Source organism: Saimiri boliviensis, chromosome 1 (assembly GCF_048565385.1).
Source record: "Saimiri boliviensis isolate mSaiBol1 chromosome 1, mSaiBol1.pri, whole genome shotgun sequence".
NCBI classification, from domain to species: Eukaryota; Metazoa; Chordata; class Mammalia; order Primates; family Cebidae; genus Saimiri; species Saimiri boliviensis.
The window spans coordinates 212,997,703-213,022,755 of NC_133449.1; the positions used below are offsets into that span (position 1 = coordinate 212,997,703).

The 25,053-nt window shown below is 38.2% G+C and overlaps 1 long non-coding RNA gene across 1 annotated transcript in view; it reads right to left on the reverse strand.

The window, feature by feature from the left end:
• Positions 1-3,724: 3,724 nt before the first annotated feature.
• The window catches only part of LOC141580763 (uncharacterized), a 415,102-nt gene continuing 393,773 nt past the window's right edge, over positions 3,725-25,053 (reverse strand). The window contains exons 10-12 of the long non-coding RNA XR_012513063.1: positions 9,500-9,586; positions 7,362-7,454; positions 3,725-6,905 (exon numbers count right to left, since the gene is read on the reverse strand). This is a non-coding gene — a long non-coding RNA (uncharacterized LOC141580763). The remainder of the gene's footprint in view (positions 6,906-7,361; positions 7,455-9,499; positions 9,587-25,053) is intronic.

Genomic DNA, 25,053 nt, shown 5'->3' on the forward strand with positions numbered 1-25,053 from the left:
CAACCTCTGTCTCCTAGGTTCAAGCGATTCTCTGGCCTCAGCCTTCTGACTAGCTGGAATTACAGGTGCCAACCTCCACCCTCAGCTTATTCTTGTATTTTAATGGAGACAGAGTTTCACTACTAAATGTTGGCCAGGCAGGCCTCAAACTCCTGGCCTCAAGTGATCTGCCCCCCTCAGCCTCACAAAGTACTGGGATTACAGGCATGAGCCACCATGGCTGGGCAAGTATGGTTTCTGTGCAAAGTTAATATTCAGTAAATATTAGTTTTCATTATTTATGAGGTTTTTTTTAATTGTGGTGTTATGAAAAAAAAATGGACTTTAGAACCAAACAGATTTAAATTTGTACCTCTTATCTGCAAATCCAATAAAGGAGAAAATGTAAGAATCAATGCATAAGATAAAAATACTGTAAAATGTCTCTGGCCAAGATTGTGTGGCCTTGGGAATTATCATTCCAATGTGAACCTTCCTTTTGTAATGCTACATTAGAAACGGGATAATCTCACCAATGTAGACTGAACTGCAATCAGGAGTCCTTGAAGTGACAGTTGAGACTCAAAAAGCAGTTTCCCGGGCCAAGGAAAGCCAGAGGCAACGAGCGAGGGAAAAGAAGATATTGAATAAAGAAAATCATTTGCCTAATTTTATCTTACATCCAATTGGTAAGGATTTCTCCTAACATCCAGAAATAAATTTGAGTAAGTTTTTGAACAAAAAAAAAATTCTACAGCATAGCGAGATGCCAATGCAAAACAATACAAAACAGCTTCTTTGGCGAGGCGCAGTGGCTCACACCTGTAATCCTGGCACTTTGGGAGGCCGAGGTGGGCAGATCACAAGGTCAAGAGACTGAGACTAGCCTAGCCAAAATGGTGAAAACCCGTCTCTACTAAAATATAAAAATTAGCTGGGTGTGGTGGTGCATGCCTGTAACTACTCAGGAGGCTGAGACAGGAGAATTGCTTGAACCTGGAAGGCAGAGGTTGCAGTGAGCCAAGATTGCACCATTGCACTCCAGGCTGGTGGCAGAGTGAGATACTGACTCTCAAACAACAACAACAACAACAAACACCCCCAGCTTTTCCTGGAAGCATTCCCTTTGAAAACTGGCACCATAGAAAGATGCCCTGTCTCACCACTCCTATTTGATATAGTATTAGGTGTTCTCGCTAGGGCCATCAGGCAAGAGAAAGAAATAAAGCATATTCAAATAGGAAAAGGGGATGTCAAATTGTCCCTGTTTGCAGATAACATGATTGTATATTTAGAAAACCCCATCATCTCAGCTCAAAATCTCCTTAAGCTGATAAGCAACTTCTGCAAAGTCTCAGGATACAAAAATCAATGTAAAATTCATAAGCTTTCCTATACATCAATAATAGACAGAGGGCCAAATCATGAGTGAACTCCCATTCACAACTGCTACAAAGAGAATAAAATACCTAGGAATGCAACTAACAAGAGATGTGAAGAACCTCTTCAAGAAGAACTACAAACCACTACTCAAGGAAATAAGAGAATACGCAAACAGATGGAAAAACATTCCATGCTCATGGTTAGGAAGAATCAATATCATGAAAATGGCCATACTGCCCAAAGTAATTTATAGATTCAGTGCTATCCCCATCAAGCTACCAATGACTTTCTTCAAATAATTGGAAAAAAACACCTTACACTTCATATGAAACCAAAAAAGAACCCACATAGCCAAGACAATCCTAAGCAAAAAAAAAAAAAAAAAAAAAAGAAAGAAAGAAAAAGAAAAGAAAATAGAAAAAGAAAAAGATGAAGGCATCACACTACCTGACTTCAAACTATATTATAAGGCAACTAAAATCAAAACAGCATGGTACTGGTACCAAAACAGAGATATAGATAAATGGATCAGAACAGAGGCCTCTGAAGGAATGCCACACAGCTACAACCATCTGATCTTTGACAAACTTGACAAAAACAAGCAACGGGGAAAGAATTCCCTATTTGATAAATGCTGTTGGGAAAACTGGCTAGCCGTATGCAGAAAGCTGAAACTGAATCCCTTCCTTACACCTAGCACAAAAATTAACTGTAGATGGATTAAAGATTTAAACATGAGGCCTAACAAAATAAAAACTCTAGAAGAAAACCTAGGCAGTACCATCCAGGACATCGGCATGGGCAAGGACTTCATGACTAAAACACTACAAGCAATGGCAACAGAAGCCAAAATAGACAAATGGATCTAATTAAACTTACGAGCTTCTTTACAGCAAAAGAAACTATCAATAGAGTGAACTGGCAACAAAATGGGAAAAAATTTTTGCAATCTACCCATCAGACAAAGAGCTAATATCCGAATCGACAGAGAACTAAAATGGATTTACAAGAAAAAAAAAATCCCATCAAAAAGTGGGCAAAGGATATGGGCAGGTACTTTTCAAAAGAAGACATTTATGCAGCCAACAAACATAGGAAAAAATGCTCATCATCACTGGTCATTAGAGAAATGCAAATCAAAACCACATTGAGATACCACCTTACACCAGTTAGAATGATGATCATTAAAAAATCAGGAGACAACAGATGCTGGAGAGGATGTGGAGAAATAGAAACACGTTTACACTGTTGGTGGGAGTGTAAATTAATTCAACCATTGTGAAAGACAGTGTGGTGATTCCTCAAGGATCTAGAAATAGAAATATCATTTGACCCAGCAATCTCATTACTGGGTATATACCCAAAGGATTATAAATCATTCCATTATAAAGACGCATGCACATGTATGTTTATTGTGGCACTGTTCACAATAGCAAAGACTTGGAACCAACCCAAATGCCTATCAATGATAGACTGGTTAAAGAAAATGTGGCACATATACACCATGGAATACTATGCAGCTATAAAAAAGATGAGTTCATGTCCTTTGCAGGGACATAGATGAAACTGGAAACCATCATTCTCAGCATACCAAACGCTGCATGTTCTCATTCATAAGTGGGTGTTGAACAATGAGAACACACAAACACAAGGAGGGGAACATCACACACTGGGGCCTGGTGGGTAGGGGGCTAGGGCAGTAATAGCAGGGGGTAGGGTTATTGGGCAGGGATAGCATTAGGAGAAATGTCTAATGTAGATGATGGGCGATGAATGCAGCAAACCACCACCATGGCACATGTATACCTATGTCACAAACCTATACAATCTGCACATGTACTCCAGAACTTAAAGTATAATAATAATAATAATAATAATAATAAACAGCTTTTCTTTCTTAACTATATTCACAGCATAGTTCATTGTTTAATTACATTCTCATAAGAATTGTAAAACAAATATGAGATAAACAATATTATTGTCTTTATTTTGAGGATGAAAAAAGTGAGGCACTGAGACATAACATGGTTTGTTTGCTTTCTTTTTTTTTTTTTTTTTTTTTTTTGAGGCGGAGTTTCACTCTTGTTACCCAGGCTGGAGTGCAATGGCATGATCTCGGCTCACCGCAACCTCCGCCTCCTGGGTTCAGGCAATTCTCCTGCCTCAGCCTCCTGAGTAGCTGGGATTACAGGCACGCGCCACCATGCCCAGCTAATTTTTTGTATTTTTAGTAGAGACGGGGTTTCACCATGTTGACCAGGATGGTCTCGATCTCTTGACCTTGTGATCCACCCGCCTCGGCCTCCCAAAGTGCTGGGATTACAGGCTTGAGCCACCGCGCCCGGCCCTTGTTTGCTTTCTTAAGGTCATACAGATAGCAAGGAGTAGAGTTGAGAGTTTAACCTAGCAGTAATTCCAGTATCCGAACTATGCCTTATATTAGCAAGACAAAAAAGGTGACATGACACTTTAGAAGATATTTATAGTATGGAATAAATATTTATTATTAAATACAAATTTAAACTCATGAGGAGGAAGATAAATGTTTTCCTAACTGCCTTGTCATTTGCAAGGCAGTAGCATTAATATACATGACAGTTTAAATTTTTCACTCTGCTCCTTCTGCTCCATGATTAGAGTATGCCTTCCTGGGTCATAGGAATCTTACAATGTAGATTCTTTTCTATCATTTTAGATAATAGAAATAGCTTTTGTTAACTGAACATTTTCTTTGCATTAAGTACACACTTCCTATATTTTCATAATAATTCATGAATAAGATATACTATTTCTAATGCTTGCATTATCCTACAAGTGAAGTATTTTTACATATATGGACACTGAGATTTGGAAAGTGCATTGTTTAATTAAATTCATAAATGATTTAAGAGGTTAAATCATTTGCCAAAGTTTGCACAGTTAAGCCACAATTTTAAAACTGGTTTATCCAACCCCATCTTTTTGCTCTTTTATTCTAATTCACTTTTTTGCTTTACTTCCAAATTTTGCTAACTGATGCCTTAATGAGTGATCTCACGCTTCCAGGAACACCTAGATAGAGTTTATATTGCTTCTTTACTTCAAATTTTGGAAACTACAATAAATTTAAGTGTGAGAGAAGTTGTCCTTGTCAGTCATCACTCCTTGACCTATTTTGAATTGAACAAAAGTTCCTGGAAAGCAACAGAACAATGCAATAACTCAAGCAGCATTTAGATGAAGAATCAATCCCATGAATTCATGTGTAGCTCAGTCCCAGGAATGCTAAGATATATTAAGAACCAGCACATTGACTCTAGGAGTATTCTAGTATGTTGGGCCATTCTCTTTGTCTCCCCATTTCTTGGCCTTCCTGCCTTGATGTTAATACGCCTTCTTCTTAAAAAGTTTCTCCAAGTCTATTCTTCAGCATATTTATCAGTGGTGTGGGGGGTGTGTGTTTAAAAAGGATGCGCTGGTCTTGCATAGTTGTGGGCAAAACCTGAGATTTTTGCATTTCTCCTTTGCAGGACTTCTTAATAGCCTTTTAAATATCCTAGTGTGCACCAAGACTCTTCAGGGGTGTATTTGTCAGCATTTCTCCAGACAGAATCCCTTTCTCCTGGAGCATATCAAGGACCAGTGTTCTCTTAGCTCACTTGGAAAGACACTACCTCCTAGTGAAATACCTCCCATTAAGAATTTCCCAGCTTGAGCCTAAGTCTCATCAGAAGTAAAGCTAACAATCCCCCCATGCTCCTGATTACTTCTGAGTGCTTACAGCTCATGCCTTCTCCTTGCCCCAGTGGAAAATGCTGCAATGCCAGTCAGCTGACAGAAAACAGGTGCCAACTGTGGTCAGTGAGTAAGATGAGCCAGAGCCCAGCAGCAGTGATACAAGGGTAGGGAAGACTATTCAGAGGTGGGAAGAAGAGAGGGGACTCACCCAGTCACTTACATCCACAACAGATGGAGTGGTCATTGTTCCAGTTCGTCCAGGAGAGCTTTCGTTTATCCCTGTTGTCCCAGCATGATTATATAAAAAGTATCTTATTGAACAATAATTATATCTTTTCACTAGAGCACAGATGTGGATTTTCTTCTCAGGTTGCTGATGAGAATGTACTTCCTAAAATGTTTTGTTCCCACCACAATCACTGAGTCTCAGAATTGGAGGGAATTATCTATTTTTCTACCCAATTTTCTACATGTGAAAGGAATGCTGGGGAGGATTCTGAGAAAAGTGTTGGTTCCTATTAAAAGAGGTGCAGAGAAGAGATACCTCCTATTCCTTGTACATATGTTACTGTGTCTATATGAAATGCCTAAGACCTTGACAGTCATCTTAGGCCCTTCCCATATATAGTATCTGTTTCTGAAAGAGCTTTCCAATTGCGTGAGCTTCAGACCCCATACAATTCAGATCTGCCTCCTGCTCATCTCCCTGATCTAAGTCACAAGTCTATGAACCCAACCTGTTGAGTATCTCTCAAGCCTGCTCACGTGTTTGTCTCCAGTTCTACCATCCTGGTCCACACTGCCATCTTCTTTCAACTGTGATGTTTCCAAATTGCATATCTTATCACATCACTCCCTTCTTGAAAACTCACTGAAGAGTACTTAGGATAAAACCAAAATGCACGCCTGTAATCCTAGCACTTTGGGAGGCTTCAGTAGGTGGATCCCGAGGTCAGGAGATCAAGACCATCCTGGTCAACATAGTGAAACCCCGTATCTACTAAATACAAAACAAAATTGTCTGGTCATGGTGGGGTGAGCCTGTAGTTCCAGCTATTCGGGAGGCTGAGACAGGAGAAATGCTTGAACCGGGGAGGTGGAGATTGCAATGAGCTGAGACAGTGCCATTGCACTCCAGTATGGTGACAGAACAAGACTCTATCTTAAAAAAAATGCTTAGTGTGGGTCTGAAGCTCTGGAGAATTTTGCGCTAACCTGTTCCCATAGTTCCATGTCATCTCCCTGCCTCACTCAGCCTCTGGGTATAGCACACTGGCCTTCCTCCAGTATGTGAATGCTCCAAGTTCTTGAACATGCTATTCTGCCAGAAATGCTTTTCCTCCATTTCTTTTCTAGTTAGTTTTTTCCTACTCATCCTTTAGCACTTAGTTTACAAATTCTTTCCTCAGGGAAGTCTTTCTGACCATCATACCAGCTTAAGTCAGAACCTCTGGTATACGCGTCTCCATAGTGTTTATCACAAGGCAACCACACACATAACCAGTTGTTTCATAGCTGTCTTCCAGAATGGAATGGAAGCTCCTCTAATGTCTCTCAGGTTAATTGCAATATTCCAAAGATTAGCACAGTGTCTTATCCAACAAGGTGGACATCAATGAGTACTTATAGAAAGTGTTGTTGAACATTTAGTTTATCTGCAGGTCCATGATATGCTTTGGAACTTAGAAATTGAGAAGCCAGATGAACCATTCTCAAGCAGCACGACTTGGCAGCATTAGCACTTTCTTCCTAGATCCCTAGAAAGGGATTCTGTGACCAGCTACCTGGGTGACTCTTTCTTCCTTTCTAAGTCTCAGTTTCTTCATCTGTAAATTAAGAATAATAATATAAGGTTGGTTATTTGCTTATTTGGCACATATTTATGAAACACCTATTCTGTGCCAGAGAGCGTGATAAAGATCAGAAATAGCATAAATACTACATAAATATGCCCTCTGCTTTCATGAGCACTGTTTTTATTCATTGCTGTATCCCTCATCCTAGCAAAATGCCTGGTATGCAACAGTTACTAAATATGTGCCTGTTGAATTAATTAATTAATATAGTTCTTTTGCAAATGAGATGAAAGTGCCAATGAGTAAAAGTAGAGAAGAATAATAGCTGATACCCAGGGAGGATCCACTGGGGTGGTAGTCAGGATGCTGAGCCCAGTACACACAGATGGTTTCACATATTTTTCATTCAGTGATGTAGATACACTTATTATTATCCCCACTTTACAGAGAGGGAAATACAGTAGCAGCACAAACAGCTGAATTTACCTGGTCAAGGTTGCATAGCTAATAAATGCTGTGTGAGCACTAAACTGATGGAACCCTTAGATGGTATCAAACACTAGCTGAGAATCCAGAGTCCTAGGGAAAAAGGAAATGTGGAGAGAAATCCAAAGCTTAGAGAAAGTGAAGTAGCAACATTAGAAAAGCAACAGGGAAATATCTTTCCATATTTTCATTCAGCTGCTTAGTTATCTATGAACCTTATATACCTTTTTCACTCTTCTGTTTTTATGTTTGATGTCAGGTAATAATACACTTAACTATGCCAGGCTGTATAGTTTTATTTAATACTACTTTATATGCCATCAGTTGAAGCACTGGATCATAAGAATGCCATATAACTCTATGTATCTTGATAAGAAAATACACTTAAAACCAAATTGTAGTCTGCCGATTATTGCTTATATTGATTTCAAAGTAGCCCGATGAAATAACATAATAAAACGTAGACAAAGAAACAAGCCATATGTCAGATGTATTAACCTCAAGGAAGCCAGACAGAGACTAGTTAGTATCTGAGATCAAAAGAGCATGTGTATGACAAAGCAAAGCAAATAGCTCCCCTAGGAGACCAATAGCTGCACTCACCAGCACACCTCAGTAACCACATTCAGCAGTGGGGCACACATGAGCAAAATACTCAAGGGGCTTTCGAAAGCTGTGTTTTTCTTTCTGACTTCTCCTAATTAATTTCTTGTGTGACTGTTATTGACCATAATACCCAATTTTATATTCAAAGCCGGAGGTCATCCTAATCTATTGCTGAATACATTACCTTGCTTGGGAGAGCCTCATGATATTCACAAGCAAAATTATCCAAGAACAATTTATTAGGATAGCAGTTCTTAAAGTTTTTGGACTCATATACTAGTCATACTCAACATTATTGAGGATTCTAAAGGGTTTTGTTTATGTGGGTTATATCTACTGAAACTCCTGTATTTAAAATGGAAAAAAATATCTATTTATTAATTAATTTTAAAATTACAGTAATAAACCCATTGTATATTGACATAAATAACATACTTTTATGAAAAATAATTCTATTTCCAAAAAATGTTAATGAGAAGAGTTGCATTGTTTTATGTTTCTGCAAATCTCTTTAATGTCTGGCTTAATAGAAGAATGCTGGATTCTGTTATATATTTCAGCATTCAACCTGCTGCAAAATGACATTTTGGTTGAAGTATATAAAGAAAAGGTAGCTTCACATAGATATGACTGAAAAAGGAAAGAACATAGTTGTGGACATTCTTCTGTGATACTACACCAAGATTCAACAAGTTGTTTTTTTAAAAGATGTGGACTCTGAAACTAGACCAATAAACTTTTTGTGCTCTCTTAACTTTAAATCCACTGGTCTGTCTTGAACTTTGAATAGAGCTTTTATCCATGCAGAATTTTGTAACCCCATGCATTGCTATTTGGAAAATATTGATTCACTGAGTTATACAGATGTTCCAAATATTGACACATTTTATCATATGATATTTTAAAAATTGCATTAGTTAACATTCCCAATTTCATAATAAAATCTCTAAGTATTAAGAAGCCATCAATCTCAGGTAGTGGATGTAAGTTTTCTGAAACTTTAATTTCATTTGAAAGCTCAAATTCATGTCAGGATTATTAGGTAAATAATGCTGGCTTTGCAGACACACTTAAAAGATAATCAGGACCCCCAGGGGTATATGGATGATAATTTGACAATTGCTATGTTAGAAAATTTTCAATATTAAGGGATATTATTCCTTTTAGTCAAGCCCATGTGATACAGGTTAAAACCAAGGAAGGCTACATTGAACCAGAAATGGTCCTGTTCAGACGCCTTTCTGTAAGACAGGCTGCTGTATACCTGATCTATCCAAGCCCAGCGCTGGCGCTCAGGTAATAACTGTCACCATGGATAGGGCTAACCCAGATTCAAATGCTTTTCCTTCATGTGGCTACACTGTGGTCTTTAACAAAATGGCCAAAAAGGCTGATTGAAAAGAAAGGAATTTATGCTATAGAATCAAACATATAGATTCCATGTATGCTATAAAACAAAAATATTATGTGCAGGAGGATAAACTAATATTTTAAAATAACTTCAGTGCAAATATAAACACAGCAAACTTTACCTCTCTGTGGCTTTTCTGTTAACTCCCAATCCTTTCATACCAGGAATTGACACCTAGAATGGTTCTGTGGTAGTGGATCCTCTGGCTCTAAAAGACAGGTAATTGTAAAAAGGTTTCTATGTGTGTATCCATAATTTATCAAAATTTATATTTACAATTTCTATACTTTATCAATTCCATTTTTGTTGCTCTAGCTATTTCTCCCATGCTATAGTGTAAGTTAATACAAATGTAGAAACCTGGAAAATGCTTTCCAATGTGAATGGATTCACTAAATACTTGTTTCAAGTTCCTCATTCTCATTTATCAAACAAGAAATAGAAATAGCAAATCCATGTAGATGAGAGCCAAAATTAACCCTCATTATCATTTTTAATGCAATACCTGCTCTGCTCTTACATACCACATTGCAAGGTTTTTCTCACTTTTCAAGCCAATATGCAAGATTTATGAATAAACAGACTTATTCTAATAATGAGAACATTCACTGGTATCAAAAGCTCATAAACATTCCTAATTTTGGGGCCTATATTCCCATTCTGAGAAAATATCCCAAGGAAATAGAAATTTTGGCAAAAATGAGAGAGTATAATTGCAGAATGTATAAATCAACTATGGTACATCTGTGATGGGGAATGTTATTAGGTCACTAAAAATGAATTAGAAAGTTTGATAATGTAAGAAATTATTTGTAATAACTATTTTTAAAAGTAGAACATTTACTTACATATGTACATACACTGTAATCTCAATTAGGTAAAAATACATATATACCAACACAAAAAAATTTTTTTAAATAATACATTTTAGGTTTTTAAAGTTCTAAATTAGAAAATAATTTGCATGATAATAAAATGAATTGGTTAAAGTGTGGGGAAAGGACACACATAAGTAAGAGTTGATATTTGTTTTCCTTAGAGCAATTTGGCAGTATGTACCAAAAGTCTTTAAAATATAAATGTTATTCATCCAGTAGTTGGAATTCTAGGACTTTTAAAGGATATCTTTAGAGCTATTTTCAGAAATTGCACTATTCACACAATGGGATAATATACTGGCACTAAAAATGGTGAGGTTTGTTTGTTTTCTGCTTATAAAACTGGTGAACATTTTCTCAGCTTCTTTTAAGGTATAATAATGAAAACTATATATTAAAGATGTACAACTTGATTTTTGATATACATATACGCTATAAAATTATCATCACAATCGAGCTAATTAACATATCTATCACCCCACATAGTTACCATTCTTATTTTCTTTTTCCTCTTTTTTGGTGCGGTGAGAATATTTAAGACCCATCTGCTTAAAAAATGTAGCATATACAATATGGTAGTCTTGTAGTCACCACATTGTACATTAGATCTCCAGAATTTATTCATCTTGTGTAGCTGAAACTTTGTGTCTTTTGACTAACATCTCCCAATTTCTCCCTCCCAATTTCCCCCTCCCATTCCCTAGCAAACACATTCCACTCTCTGATTCTATAAATTTGGCTATTTTAGATTCCACATGTAAGTGAAATCAGGCAGTATTTGTTTCTTTGTCTGGTTTATTTCATGTAGCATAATGTCCTCCAGGTTTATCCATATTGTCAGAGATGGCAGGATAGCCTTCCTTGTTAAGAGTGAATAACATTCCATTATGTATACACACACACACACACACACACATATATATATATATATATACAAAAAAACTTGGTTTTTTGTACAAAAATCAAGTTGTACATCATATATATATATATATCTGTGTGTGTGTGTATATATATCACATTTTTCTTTATCGAGTCATTGGTTGATGAATATTTAGGTTGTTTACATGTCTTGATTATTGTCAATAATGCAGCAATAAATAAAAATGATGTTTTTAAAAGAATGTTCATTGATTTGGAAATGTATTCAAGGTACACTATTGAGTGGGGGAAAAAGCATACTAACATACAGTGTGAATGGTATTATCCTATTTTTGTAAATAAATGGGTAAATAGTTGTACACATATGCAGTCATGTATCACTTAACTATGGGAATACAGTCTAATACAGTGTCACCAGGCAATTTCATCATTGTGTGAACATTATGAAGTATATTGACATAAGCCTATAAGGTATAGCCTATTATACATCTAGGCTACATGGTATAGCCTGTTGCTCCTAGGCTACAAAGTTGTAGGGAATTGTAGCACAATGGTAAATATTTGTGTATATAGACATATCTAAATATAGAAAAGGTACAGTTAAAATATAGTATAAAAGAGTTAAAAAAATGATACAATTGTATAAGGTGCTAACCACGAAAAGAGCTCTAAGGACTGGAAGTTACTGTGGGTGAATCAGTAAGTGGTAATTGGATGTGAGGCCTAAGACATTACTATACACTACTGCAGACTTTATAAACACTATACACTTAGGCTGCACTAAATTCATAAATAGATATTTTTATTTGTTCAATAAGAAATTAAACAGCTTTTTGTAGACCTTTACTTAATAAATTTAATTTTAATTAAATTTTAATTTTCAAAAAAATTAAAATTGAACTTATTTTTTTATTATTTATTTATTTATTTATTTTGGGACGGAGTTTCACTCTTGTTACCCAGGCTGGAGTGCAATGGCGCGATCTTGGCTTACTGCAGCCTCCGCCTCCTGGGTTCAGGCAATTCTCCTGCCTCAGCCTCCCAAGTAGCTGGGATTACAGGCATATGCCATCATGCCCAGCTAATTTTTTGTGTTTTTAGTAGAGACAGGGTTTCACCATGTTGACCAGGATGGTCTTGATCTCTTGACCTCGTGATCCACCCGCCTCGGCCTCCCAAAGTGCTGGGATTACAGGTGTGAGCCACTACGCCTAGCCTAAAGTTGAACTTATTTATTTGGATCTTTTGTAATAAATTGGCTTAAAACACACATTGTACACCTGTACAAAAATATATTCTTTCTTTATATTCTTATTCTGTAAGATTTTTATCTATTTTATTTATTTTGTTTAACTTTTTAATTTTCTTGTTAAAAAATAACACACAAACACACACAGCCTAGGCCTATACAAGGTCAGTATCATCGATATCACTGTCTTCCACCTCCACATCTTATCCCACCGGAAGGTCATTAGGGGCAGTAACACTCGTGGAACTTTCATCTTATATGATAACAATGCCTTCTTCTGGAATACCTCTACAAAGAGCTGCCTGAGGCTGTTTTACAGTTAATTCTTTTTATACATATATAGAAGTACACTCTAAAATAATGATTAAAAATATAGGATAGGGCTGGGCATGGTGGGAAATGCCTGCAATCCGAGCACTTTTAGAGGCCAAGGTGGGCAGATCACTTGAGGTCAAGAGTTTGAGACCGGCCTGGCCAACATGTTGAAACCCTGTCTCTAATAAACATACAAAAATTAGCCAGGTATGGTGGCATATGCCTCTAATCCCAGATATTCAGGAAGCTGAGGGAGGAGAATCGCTTGAACCTTGGAGCCAGAGTTTGTAGTGAGCTGAGATTTCACCACTGCACTCCAGCCTGGGCGACAGAGTGAGACTCTGTCTTGAAAAATTAAAAAAAAAATTTTTTAAGTATAGTATGGTAAACATATAAACCAGTAACATAGTTGTTTATTATCATTGTCTAACATTATATACTGTACATAATTATATGTGCTATACTTTTATACAACTGGAAGCACAGCAGTTTTCTTTACACCACCATCACCACAGAGATGATGAGGTCTGAGAGGTCTGAGAAAAGAAGAGAAAAGAAAAGAAAAAAATTAGTAAAGATACCGTGATATAGCATGCGATATTAGAGGATGATGGTTTTATGGGGGAATGTATCAGTCAGGGTTCTCCAGGAAATAATTAACAGAATATATATATATATATATATATATATATATATATATATATATATATACACACACACACACGCACACTCACACACTATAGGATTGTAGGATCTGGAAGTTTAAAACTCAAAGGGTAGGTCAGCAGGCTAGAAACATAGGCAGGATTTGTATAATACTGTCTTGAGGCAGAATTTCTTCTGTGGGAACCTTCAGTTTTTGCTTATAAGGCCTTTCACTGCTAGGATAAGGCTAATCCACATTATAAAGAGTAATCTCCTTTACTTAAAGTCAGTTGGTTGTAAATGTTAACCACATTGTTAAAATATCTTCACAGTAACACCTAAGTTAGGTTTTATTAAATCACTTTAGGAAATATATAGCCTGGCCAGTTTACACATAAAGTAATCATTACAGGAGATTTTTCCTTTGGTTTTGCACTGTTTACATTTCTAATTTTTCTTTAATGAAGCTACATTGTGTAGTAAATCTTATAAGGGTAACTATGCATGTGCATAGTAAAAAATCAAACAAAATACACCAAAAAGCAAATAATAAATTGTCGCAGATGATGATTCAGGATTTATTTTCTTCATGCTATTTACCAAACTTTTGTAAATGCTCAAGATTTTTTTTCCTTAATGCCTTTTCTTGTACAGCTGTAGGGGAAGTTAAGAAAACACTCCTTCATTTAAGCAAAAAAACAACTTCCATATTTGAAGACACCTGAAAATATCTATCAAATTATTTTATTCTATGGTCACATTCAGTATTCCATTTCCAACGCCATTTCTAGCTATAATAACTGAGGTTAAACTGCCCCTCTGTTACTATTTCTCATTTCCATTATTCAGGTCAAGACTCTTGGTTGAAAATCATAGGATAATTTCTAACTAATTTAAGCAAAATGAGACTTATTGAATATATGAGAAAGTGTCAGAATAATCTTAAAGAGTCAGAGAATTGGACTTAAAATGCTAAGCAGCTAGAAATACAGAAATCATGCCCATCTTCTACCTGTGGGAAAAATATTAGTGAAAACAGCCCTGCTACCACCACTCACTGCTCAGCACTGACCATATCTGAGATTGAGTGCCAGAAACTCCAGCACCACAACCCCAGAAGAACCAGAACCACCCGCTTCCACCACAAGTACCAGAAAATCTCTCTCTCTCTCTCTGGCCACATCCTAACACTGCTCTCTCATCAGTCATTGGTAGGGGTTCATTCAAATGAGGAAATCTAGGTCATGTGCTTGTACCTTAAGTAGCAAAAGATTCTGATGCAATTTTTGCAGCATACTTTAACAAGACAAGACTCAAAAGATGGAAAACTACAGGACATAAGCGAACATTTTCAAAAGATGTTGAGCAGACACAAATAACTATTGTTCACATTGACACATGAATACTCAGATTGGTGCAAAGAGTCTCGTGCATAGTACAGTATTCTCCTTGTTTGCCATCCTTACCTTTCACACCTTGAAGAGTAGAAATCAGAAAGTATCTGAGTCTAGGATGCTTTCCGTTACATCTCCTCTGTGTCAAAATTCCAGAATAGAGCAAATATCCATGAGCATATCAAGGTTTATTTTCTGGGATACCCCAATGAATTTGCTTCTTTTCTGGAAATGGCCCTCTATTATATGGTCCTAAATGTTTCCTGCTGTTTTTCTATTTTCATATTAGCAAGAATAAAATAAAGACAGAGGGAGAATGTTTTGAATCCAAAACCCTGTTTTTTGATTGGAAAACATATGATTCAGGAAGACATTGCTTTGGTGTTATAGAAACTCATCTTCTCCCCACCAAGTGTATCTGAGTAGCTAGCAATTATTCTGCTTTGAAGTGTAGCAGGTTTTCTACACAAGGTGCCCAATCTTAATGTTTTTAGACATGTTTTATATCAACTTCATATGCTAAACTGAATGGCAAAAACTGCTGCCCGCACTCAGAACAGGCAAAATGTCGTCTTTCAGCAAAAACAATGAATTCAAGTAGATAAGACCCTGTCTCTACAAAAGACACCAAAAATTAGCCAGGCATGGTAGTGCAGACCTGTAGTCCCAGTTACTTTGGAGGCTGAGCTGAGAGGATTGCTTGAGCCTCAGGAGCCTGAGGCTGCAGCAGTGAGCCATGATTGTGTCACTGCAGCCCAGCCTGAGCAACATAGTGAGACCCTGTCTTAAAAAGAAAAAGAAAGAAAGAAAGAAATTACATGCTCCGTGTCCAGCACAACCAGCCTCGTAGATGACAAAACTGCTTAGGTAATGCTCTTAAGCATTATGATTCTATTCTTAGATGTTAAGTTATTTGCAAATCTGTCTTTGAAGGGATAGCTGCTTTTATCCCCTATGAAAATGTCCACAGGGCTGCAATGCATTCAAGGTATGAAGCAATTTTCTGGAAGTCCTACACCTCAGTGACAGAGGAAAACTGACTGTTCCTGAAAAAGACAAATGGACACGTCCTCTGTGAAATATTGTTGGCAAAAGCAGAAAAGATTAAGTTGATCTACCAGCACTAAAGAGTTCTGTTGCATTTGTCTTACCTATTTTGGCAAAGAAAAATAACACATTGCTACAGAATCTAAGATACTTCATGTCCTACCCTGCATCTTGAACAAAGAACCTATTATTCATTATAAACAATCCCTTGATGCCCTCTGTCATCTAATCTCCAGCCCACAAGTAGAAATGATCCTGAGGCCTTAATTGCTTTTCATAGGTCATCATCACTGTCATCCAGTTCTCTTTGTGGAGCAGAATAAAAAAGGCTTGTAACGTAATCAGCTGTCAGAGCATTCAGCTTTTCCTCGTAAGACAATCCTGCCTGTCAAATGAAGAGAAAGTATTATAGCAGAAAAATATGCATGCCTGAATTCAAGTAGACACTAAGAATTCTTTCATTAGAAAGATAGCAAAAAAACCTGGAGAATCAGTTCAAGAGAGAGAGGATATTAATATGTCCTAATTAGCAATGTTCTTTCCTAGATGAGTCTGGACATTGTGCTATCATCTGTGAAGCTCTTTTTCATTGGGTTAAGTATAAATTGATGCAAGAGACACCCAGGAAGCAATCTTCCTAGATGATGATGCAAAAGATGGCCTTTTCAGTTAGCATCAATGGTGGCTTATGCTGAAAATATCCATAAAGCCAGGAAAAAGGGTGACAGAAGAAGACGGAAATAAAAGAGTAGTTCCCAAGGTGCAGCCTTAGGAAAGGCAGAAATCTGGCAGGCTTCTCAGGAAGGTGTGTGGGGAGCCCCAGAAAGATATATTGCTTTTGTTGAGACGCAGACAGTGTTTAAATCTGGAAATAACCAGAACCCCCTGGCTACTCCTCAACCCTGGGATTAGACTTGCTCATTCTCTGCCTAAGTCCCACAGTATCACGTTTATGACCAACGCAGCGGTCCCTGGTGTCCCTGGTGGGTCTGGCCTCTCTAGAAATATTCTTCTCTTTCTTTGGGTCAGTGAAATCCAAATTTTCAAAGTCCTTCTCCTGCAGGTGCTCATGCTTTCTGAGGGTAGCCACCATGATATCCATTGACTAGAAGAGCCATCCCTGGCCAAGGTCTGGCAAAATACGGAAGGTCATGGGTGTAACTTACATGTCATTAGATTCATGCACAAAAGTAAAACAAATAAGGATTGAGAAACAGAGCTCTCAGGAATTTTTTCCAAAATGGAATTTAAAAGGGTGAGGTATAGCCAGAGAACCCTGAAGGAAAGGAGTCATGTGACAGGGTGTTTAACAGTGTGTTGTAGCAACCAGTCAACCTGGGTTCCAATCCTAGCCATTCTATTTACTACCCATGAGAACTTAAACTCGGAGAGCTTCAATTATTCCCATTTCCAAAATAGGGGTGATCTTTGCTTCATGTAATTTACTGGAGAAAACAAATGCATGGCATTTCTGCACAATATTGGTACTTAATAAATGTTAGTTTTAAAAAAGAAAGTTAATCAAGGGCAAATTATTGGAAGAAAAACTCAGGAAGTGAGTTAGAGAAGTTTATATCAATGATAACAAAGGCAGCCAGCCAGGTGTACTGCCTTAGTATTCAAATATAATGTACTTTTAGCTCTGCTCATAAATCCTGCTGCGATTTATGTTTTTTTTAAATATGTTTGTCTTTGTTTTTTTAATCCCATTTTCAGCCTATAAATTTGGAGTGCTTTTAAAGACGGGTATGGACTGGTTGTCTAGGCTCATGAACAAAATTCCTGTTTCATACTTTCAGCCAATGGATACTTATTGAGCACCTACTATGTGCTGGATGCTATGATAGGTAATGAGACCTCAACACCCAGAACGGTTTATTCTTTCCTGTAATTTATAGTCCAATGAATGAAAGAGACACAGAGCCTCCTAAGGGAAGATAATGAAAGGAAAGTATAATTTTGCACCTTGAAGTTCCAGCTACCTTATAAAATACTTCATCTCCAGGTCACTGACAATAAATGTTTCTGGAAGAAGAAAGGAAGAAAGGGAGAGAGGGCAGGAAGTGTACTATCAGAAAATAAGTGTGAATTTGCTAAGCCTCTTCCCTGTTCCTCAACAACAGTTGACAGCAATTCAAGTAGAACTCCCCTCCACCATGGGCTATCAAAGGATTAGTACGGCATCTACAGGAGGTGGGGAGCTTATTGACTAGACTTGTTAATGATGACCTTTCTGGAAACTTTTCCAGAACCTGAGTTTTTTAATCCTTTGGCACAATAATGTTTTATCAGCCTTCCTACATAATGGCCTATGGAAATGAGCCAGCCATGGAAAAGTGACTCCATTTACTTAGCTCCACGCTACAGATGGCCCAGTGAACACTATGAACTAATGGAAAACTAACACAGGCTGGTCCAGGTCAACAGCTGCTTCCTTTGTAACCGGGGCCTGCAAGACACAGGTGTATTTCATGGGCCCGTATGTAGAATGCCATCTGCTCAACAGATGTTCTTCGTTTCCTTTGAATATAAAGACAGGTACCAGGAATTGGAAGTGTGAGTGAATGTATTATGGACATTAACTTAGCTTCATTTAGGTCTACCTGGTTGGGGGGCTCTCCGATTTGAGTTACATCATAAACAGGTGAATCTCTAAGACAGCACCTCAAGGTTATTCAGCTTCTCTACGGGGAAAATAGGAATCACAAGTGCTTTCTTCTATTGTTTTGTGTGTGGATTTGCTTTCCATGTCCTCTCATAATTCCACTGCATCAGATCTCTCTGAAGCGATAGTTGCACTATGTAGTCAAAGCAGACAGGCTAGGCACTTGCAATCCCAACTCTTTATACCCCTACCCTGAATATGAGGAGAGTGGGGATAAAGCAACAGTACTGTTGACTCCTAGGCCTATCCCTTAGTGTGAATCAGTACCCCTCTCCCTGTGAATTTCAATTTTCTGTGTCTATAGGTTGGATGCAGTTGGGGGTGTGTGAAAATTAAGGGACCAGTCTGGCCCTGAAGGGGTATTTGGCAGCTCCATGTTGCTCTCTTTAGTTTATGAGGCTCCATATTGGATATTGTGTGCAGTTTTCAACCTTTGAAGTTTCAAGAAAGTAAGAACAATTTCATTCAATACTCTGTTACAGGTGCTTGTTTCTTTTTTGTTGCTCTTACTTTCAGAAACACCCAGAAGTCTATATTCTAATTCTTTTTTTTTAGAATAATTTTTTAAAAATTGCATTTTAGGTTTTGGGGTATATGTGAAGAACATGTAAGATTGTTGCATAGGTACACACATGGCAGTGGGGTTTGCTGCCTTCCTCTGCATCACGTATATCTGGCATTTCTCTCCGTGTTATCCCTCCCCAACTCCCATCCCCCGCTGTGCCTCCCCTAGAAGTCTATTATAGTCACTGTTTTGTCCCCAGAATATCTAACAGTGCCTGGTACATAAAAAATTCTGGCCCTGGTTCTACTACAGTACTGCCTAATATTGTGTAATCTTAGGCAAGTCAGCAAGACATTTAACTTCTCTGAGCTTGCATTTCTCCATTTACTATTTGTTAAATTACTTATATATAATAAACTATAAAATATATTAATACCCCATTAATACCTCCTATAAAGAGTTTCATATCACAAGGAAAATGGTGATAACCCTTAGCCACTCAGATCCTCTTTTATTTAGTTTGAAATGTATGAAATTTCCATTTTGAAGTTCAAAACCAGATGAATAGCAGAAATTTCATATTATTTAACCTAATTCATTACATACATTTTTTATTGAGAAGCTACTATGTGCAAGCCATAGTTGTTAGACATTGGGCATAGAACAGTGAACAAAAATAAAACCTGTTTTTATTGACATTACATTCTAATTGAAGACAAAAATAAACAGTTTAACAGATGAGAATATAGTGGGTCATACAGGGAAGAGAGCTTAGAAGGGAAATAAAACAGAACAAAGAGACAAAGAGGGCCAGATCATGTCACGGTGAATTCCTGCTACAAAGCTTCCGGAAAAGCTTTTTGGTGCTCCATAGTTAAATATGAAGAGGCAGCTAAGGGCTGCCATATCTTCCAACCTTCAGCCATGAATCTGAAGGTTAGAAGACAAAGCCAACAAGCACAAACAATAACTTAGAAGAAACAAAGACTGCACAAGGAGAAGAAAACTCCAAAAATGTTTGATATTTTCAGAGAGAGAAGAGAAGAAATTCTTATAAATGTTAAAAAGGAAATTTGGAGACTAAAACAATTAAAAACTCAGTAAGAAAGTTACATAATAATCCATCAAGAAGTTAGTAAAAGATATAAGAGCATAGAAAATGAAACAAAAATATGAGAAATCAGAAATAGAAAAATATATAAAACAAACAGATAAAAACACAGTAGTCTATAAGGTCAACATTCACATCTAAAAAGAGATATAGAATACTGAAGATGCATGGATAAAATAATTGAAGCGATTATTGACAAATCATTGTAAAGTTTCAGAATTCTGACCACAAAGAAAATAACACTTTCAAAAAGGTGAGAAAACAGGTTTTATGAACAGCAATACTGGGCTTAGAAACACTTTCTAAACACTAAGAGAAATTCTTTCCAGCTTTATATTTCATACCTAGCCAATTAAGGGTGTGGGTAGAAGGAAATTATTTTTAGGCATGCAAGGTTTCAAAAACATTACTTTGCACACCTTTTCAGAAAAGTAATATAATAGATACTCTCTTAATATGAGGGCACAATCCAAGAAAACATAGGATCCAAGGAACAGGAGCTGATTGAGAGAGAAAATAAGAATCCCAGAGAGATAGTGGACTGAAATACCAAGCTCACAACTCTGCAGCAGGCTGAGAAATCAGCCACTTCCTATTAGAGTGAATCAGAAGGCGCTGAGAGGAAGAACTGAATGTGTCTGGGACTTATACATGGGAAAGTAAGTTTGAGAGAATTTTTTTCTTTTTGAGACGGAGTTGCACTCTTATCACCCAGGCTGGAATGCAATGGCGCAATCTTGGCTCACTGCAACCTCTGCCTCCTGGGAGCGAGATCTCCCGCCTCAGCCTCCCAAGTAGCTGGGATTGCAAGGCATGTGTCACCACACCAGCTAATTTTTGTATTTTTAGTAGAGACAGGGTTTCACCAGGTTGGCCAGGCTTGTCTCAAACTCCTGACCTCAGGTGATCCACCTACCTCAGCCTCCCAAAGTACTAGGATTACAGGCATGAGCTACCATGCCCAGCCAATTCTATAGTAACTTAAACAAATTTTTTTTAATAAATGGTAATTAGTAACCCCAAGGAAAAGCAGAAAGGGAAGTGAAGGAAAGGCAGGGGAAGAGAAGTAATTAAAGAATACTATAAGCTTCAGTTATCAACATGTTTGCATAATTAGACTATGAAAATGTTGGAAACTTATATAATCAAATTATATAAGTGGGCAAGGAGGACAATGAGGAAGATGTTATAAAAGCATACTAGAGGAGTGTGGTTGGCAAGATGGCAAAATAGGAACAGCTCTTGTCTGCAGCTCCCAGTGAGATCAACACAGAAGGTGGGTGATTTCTGCATTTCCAACTGAGGAACCCAGCTCATCTCATTAGGCCTGGTTAGACAGTGGGTGCAGCCCACAGAGGAGGGTGAGCTGAAGCAGGGTGGGGCATTGCCTCACATGGGAAGCACAGGGGATCAGGACACTTCCTCCCCTAGCCAAAGAAAGCCATGAAGGACTGTGCCTTGAGGGATGGTGCACTCTGGCTTAGACAATACGCTTTTCTCATGGTTTTTGCAACCTGCAGACCAGGAGATTCCCTCGGGTGCCTGCACCACCAGGGCCCTGGGTTTCAAGTACAAAGCTGGGCGGCCGTTTGGGCAGACACCGAGCTAGCTGCAGGAGTTTTGTTTCCTACCCCAGTGGCACCTGGAATCCAGTGAGACAGAACCATTCACTCCCCTGGAAAGGGGGCTGAAGCCAGGGAGCCAAGTGTTCTAGCTCAGTGGATCACACCCCCATGGAACACAGCAAGCTGAGATCCACTGACTTGAAATTCTTGCTGCCAGCACAGCAGTCTGAAGTTGACCGGAGACACGCAAGCTGGATGAGGGGAGGGGTGTTCTCCGTTACTGAGGCTTGAGTAGGCCGTTTTCCCCTCACAGTGTAAACAATGCCACTGGGAAGTTCAAACAGGGCAGAGCCCACCACAGCTCAGCAAAGCTGCTGTAGCCAGACTGCCTCTCTGGATTCCTCCCCTCTGGGCAGGGCATCTCTGAAGGAAAGGCAGCAGCCCCAGTCAGGAGCTTATAGATTAAACTCCCAACTCTCTGGGACAGAGCACCTGCAGGAAGGAGTGGCTGTGGGTGCAGCTTCAGCAGATTTAAACATTTCTGCCTCCTGGCTCTGAAGAGAGCAGCAGCTGACCCAGCACAGCGCTTGAGCTCTGCTAAGGGACAGACTGTCTCCTCAAGTGGGTCCCTGATCCCGGTGCCTCCTGACTAGGAAATACCTCCCAGCAGGGGTCATTGTCAACAGACACCTCATACAGGAGTGCTCTGCCTGGCATCTGGCTGGTGCCCCTCTGTGATGAAGTTTCCAGAGGAAGGAACAGGCAGCAATCTTTGCTGTTCTGCAGACTCTGCTGGTGATACCCAGGCAAACAGTGTCTGCAGTCCTCCAGCAAACTCCAGCAAACCTGCAGCAGAGGGACCTGACTGTTAGGAAAAAATCTAATGAACAGAAATCAATAGCATCAACATCAGGAAAAGGACCTCCACAGAGAGACTCCATTGGAAGGTCATCAACGTCAAAGACCAAAGGTAGATAAATCCATGAAGGTGAGGACAAACTGGCACAAAAAGTCTGAAAATTCCAAAAACCAGAACACCTTTTCTCCTTTAAAGGATCACAACATCTTGCCAGCAAGGGAACAAAACTGGACAGAGAATGAGTTTGATGAATTGACAGAAGTAGGCTTCAGAAGGTGGGTAATAACAAACTCCTCTGAGCTAAAGGAGTATGTTCTAACCCAATGCAAGGAAGCTAAGAACCTTGAAAAAAGGTTAGAGGAATTCCTAACTAGAATAACCAGTTTAGATGAGAACATAAATGACGTGATGGAGCTGAAAAACACAGCACAGGAACTTCGTGAAGCATACACAAGTATCAATAGCTGAATTGATCAAGCAGAAGAAAGGATACCAGAGATTAAGGATCAGCTTAATGAAATACAGCGTGATGACAAGATTAGAGAAAAAAGAATGAAAAGGAATGAACAAAATCTTCAAGTAATAATGGGATTATGTGAAAAGACCAAACCTACATTTGATTGGTGTACCTGAAAGTGACAGGGGGGATGGAACCAAGTTGGAAAACACTCTTCAGGATGTCATTCAGGAATATCCTGGCAACTTTCACAACCTAGCAAGGCAGGCCAACATTCAAATTCAGGAAATACAGAGAACACCACAGAGATACTCCTCAAGAAGAGCAACCTTAAGACACATGATTGTCAGATTCACCAAGGTTGAAATGAAGGAAAAAATGTTAAGGGCAGCCAGACAGGTCAGGTTACCCACAAAGGGATGCCCATCAGACTAATAGTGGATCATTCTGCAGAAACACTACCAGCCAGAAGATAGTGGAGGGCAATATTCAGCATTCTTAAAGAAAAGAATTTGCAACCCAGAATTTCATATCCAGCCAAACTAAGCTTCAAAAGCAAAGGAGAAATAAAATCCTTTACAGACAAGCAAATGCCAAGAGATTTAGTCACCACCAGGCCTGCCTTACAAGAGTTCCTGAAGGAAGCACTAAATATGGAAAGGACAAACGGGTACTAGCCACTTCAAAAACATACCAAATTATGAAGACCATTGATACTATGAAGAAACTGCATCAACTAAAAGGCAAAATAACCAGCTAGCATCATAATGACAGGAGAAAATTCACATATAACAATATTACTGTTAAGTGTAAATGAACTAAATGCCCCCAAAAAAGACACAGACTGGCAAATTGTATAAAGAGTCAATACCCATTGGTGGGCTGTATTCAGGAAACCCATCTCACATGCAAAGACACACATAGGCTCAAAATAAAGGGATGGAGGAATATTTACCAAGCAGATGGAAAGCAAAAAAAGCAGAGGTTGCAATCCTAGTCTTTGATAAAATGGACTTTAAACCAACAAAGATAAAAAAAGACAAAGAATTACATTACATAATGGTAAAGGGATCAATGCAACAAGAAGCGCTAACTACCCTAAATATATATGCACCCAATAAAGGAGTACCCAGATTCATAAAGCAAGTTCTTAGAGACCTACAAAGAGACTTAGACTCCCACACAATTATAGTGGGAGACTTTAACACCCCACTGTCAATATTAGACAGATCAATGAGATAGAAAATTAACAAGGATATCCAGGTCTTGAACTCAGCTCTGGACCAAGCAGACCTAATAGACATCTACAGAACTCTCCACCCCAAACCAACAGAATATACATTCTTCTCAGCACCACATCGCACTTATTCTAAAACTGACCACATAATTAATTGGAAGTAAAACAATCCTCAGCAAATGCAAAAAAGCGGAAATCATAACAGTCTCTCAGACCACAGTGCAATCAAATTAGAACTCAGAATTAAGAAATTCACTCAAAGCTACATGACTAAATGGAAAACGAACAACCTGCTCCTGAATGACAACTGGGTAAATGACAAAATTAAGGCAGAAATAAATAAGTTCTTTGAAACCAATGACAACAAAGATACAATGTACCAGAATCTCGGGAACACAGCTAAAACAGTGTTTAGAGGGACATTTATAGCACTAAATGCCCACAGGAAAAGTGGGAAAGATCTCAAATCCACACCCTAACATCACAATTGAAAGAACTAGAGAAGCAAAAGCAAACATATTCAAAAACTGGCAGAAGACAAGAAATAACTAATATCGGAGCAGAATGAAGGAGATAGAGACACAAAAAAACCCTTCAAAAAAATCAATATATCCACGAGCTGTTTTTTTGAAAAGATCAACAAAATAGATAGAATGCTAGCCAGACTAATAAAGAATAAAAGAGAGAAGAATCAAATAGACACAATTAAAAAATGATAAAGGGGATATCACCATTGATTCTGCAGAAATGCAAACTATCATCAGAGAATACTATAAACACCTCTATGCAAATAAACTAGAAAAGCTAGAAGAAATGGATGATTTCCTGGAAACATCAACCCTCTCAAGACTAAACCAAGAAGAATTAGA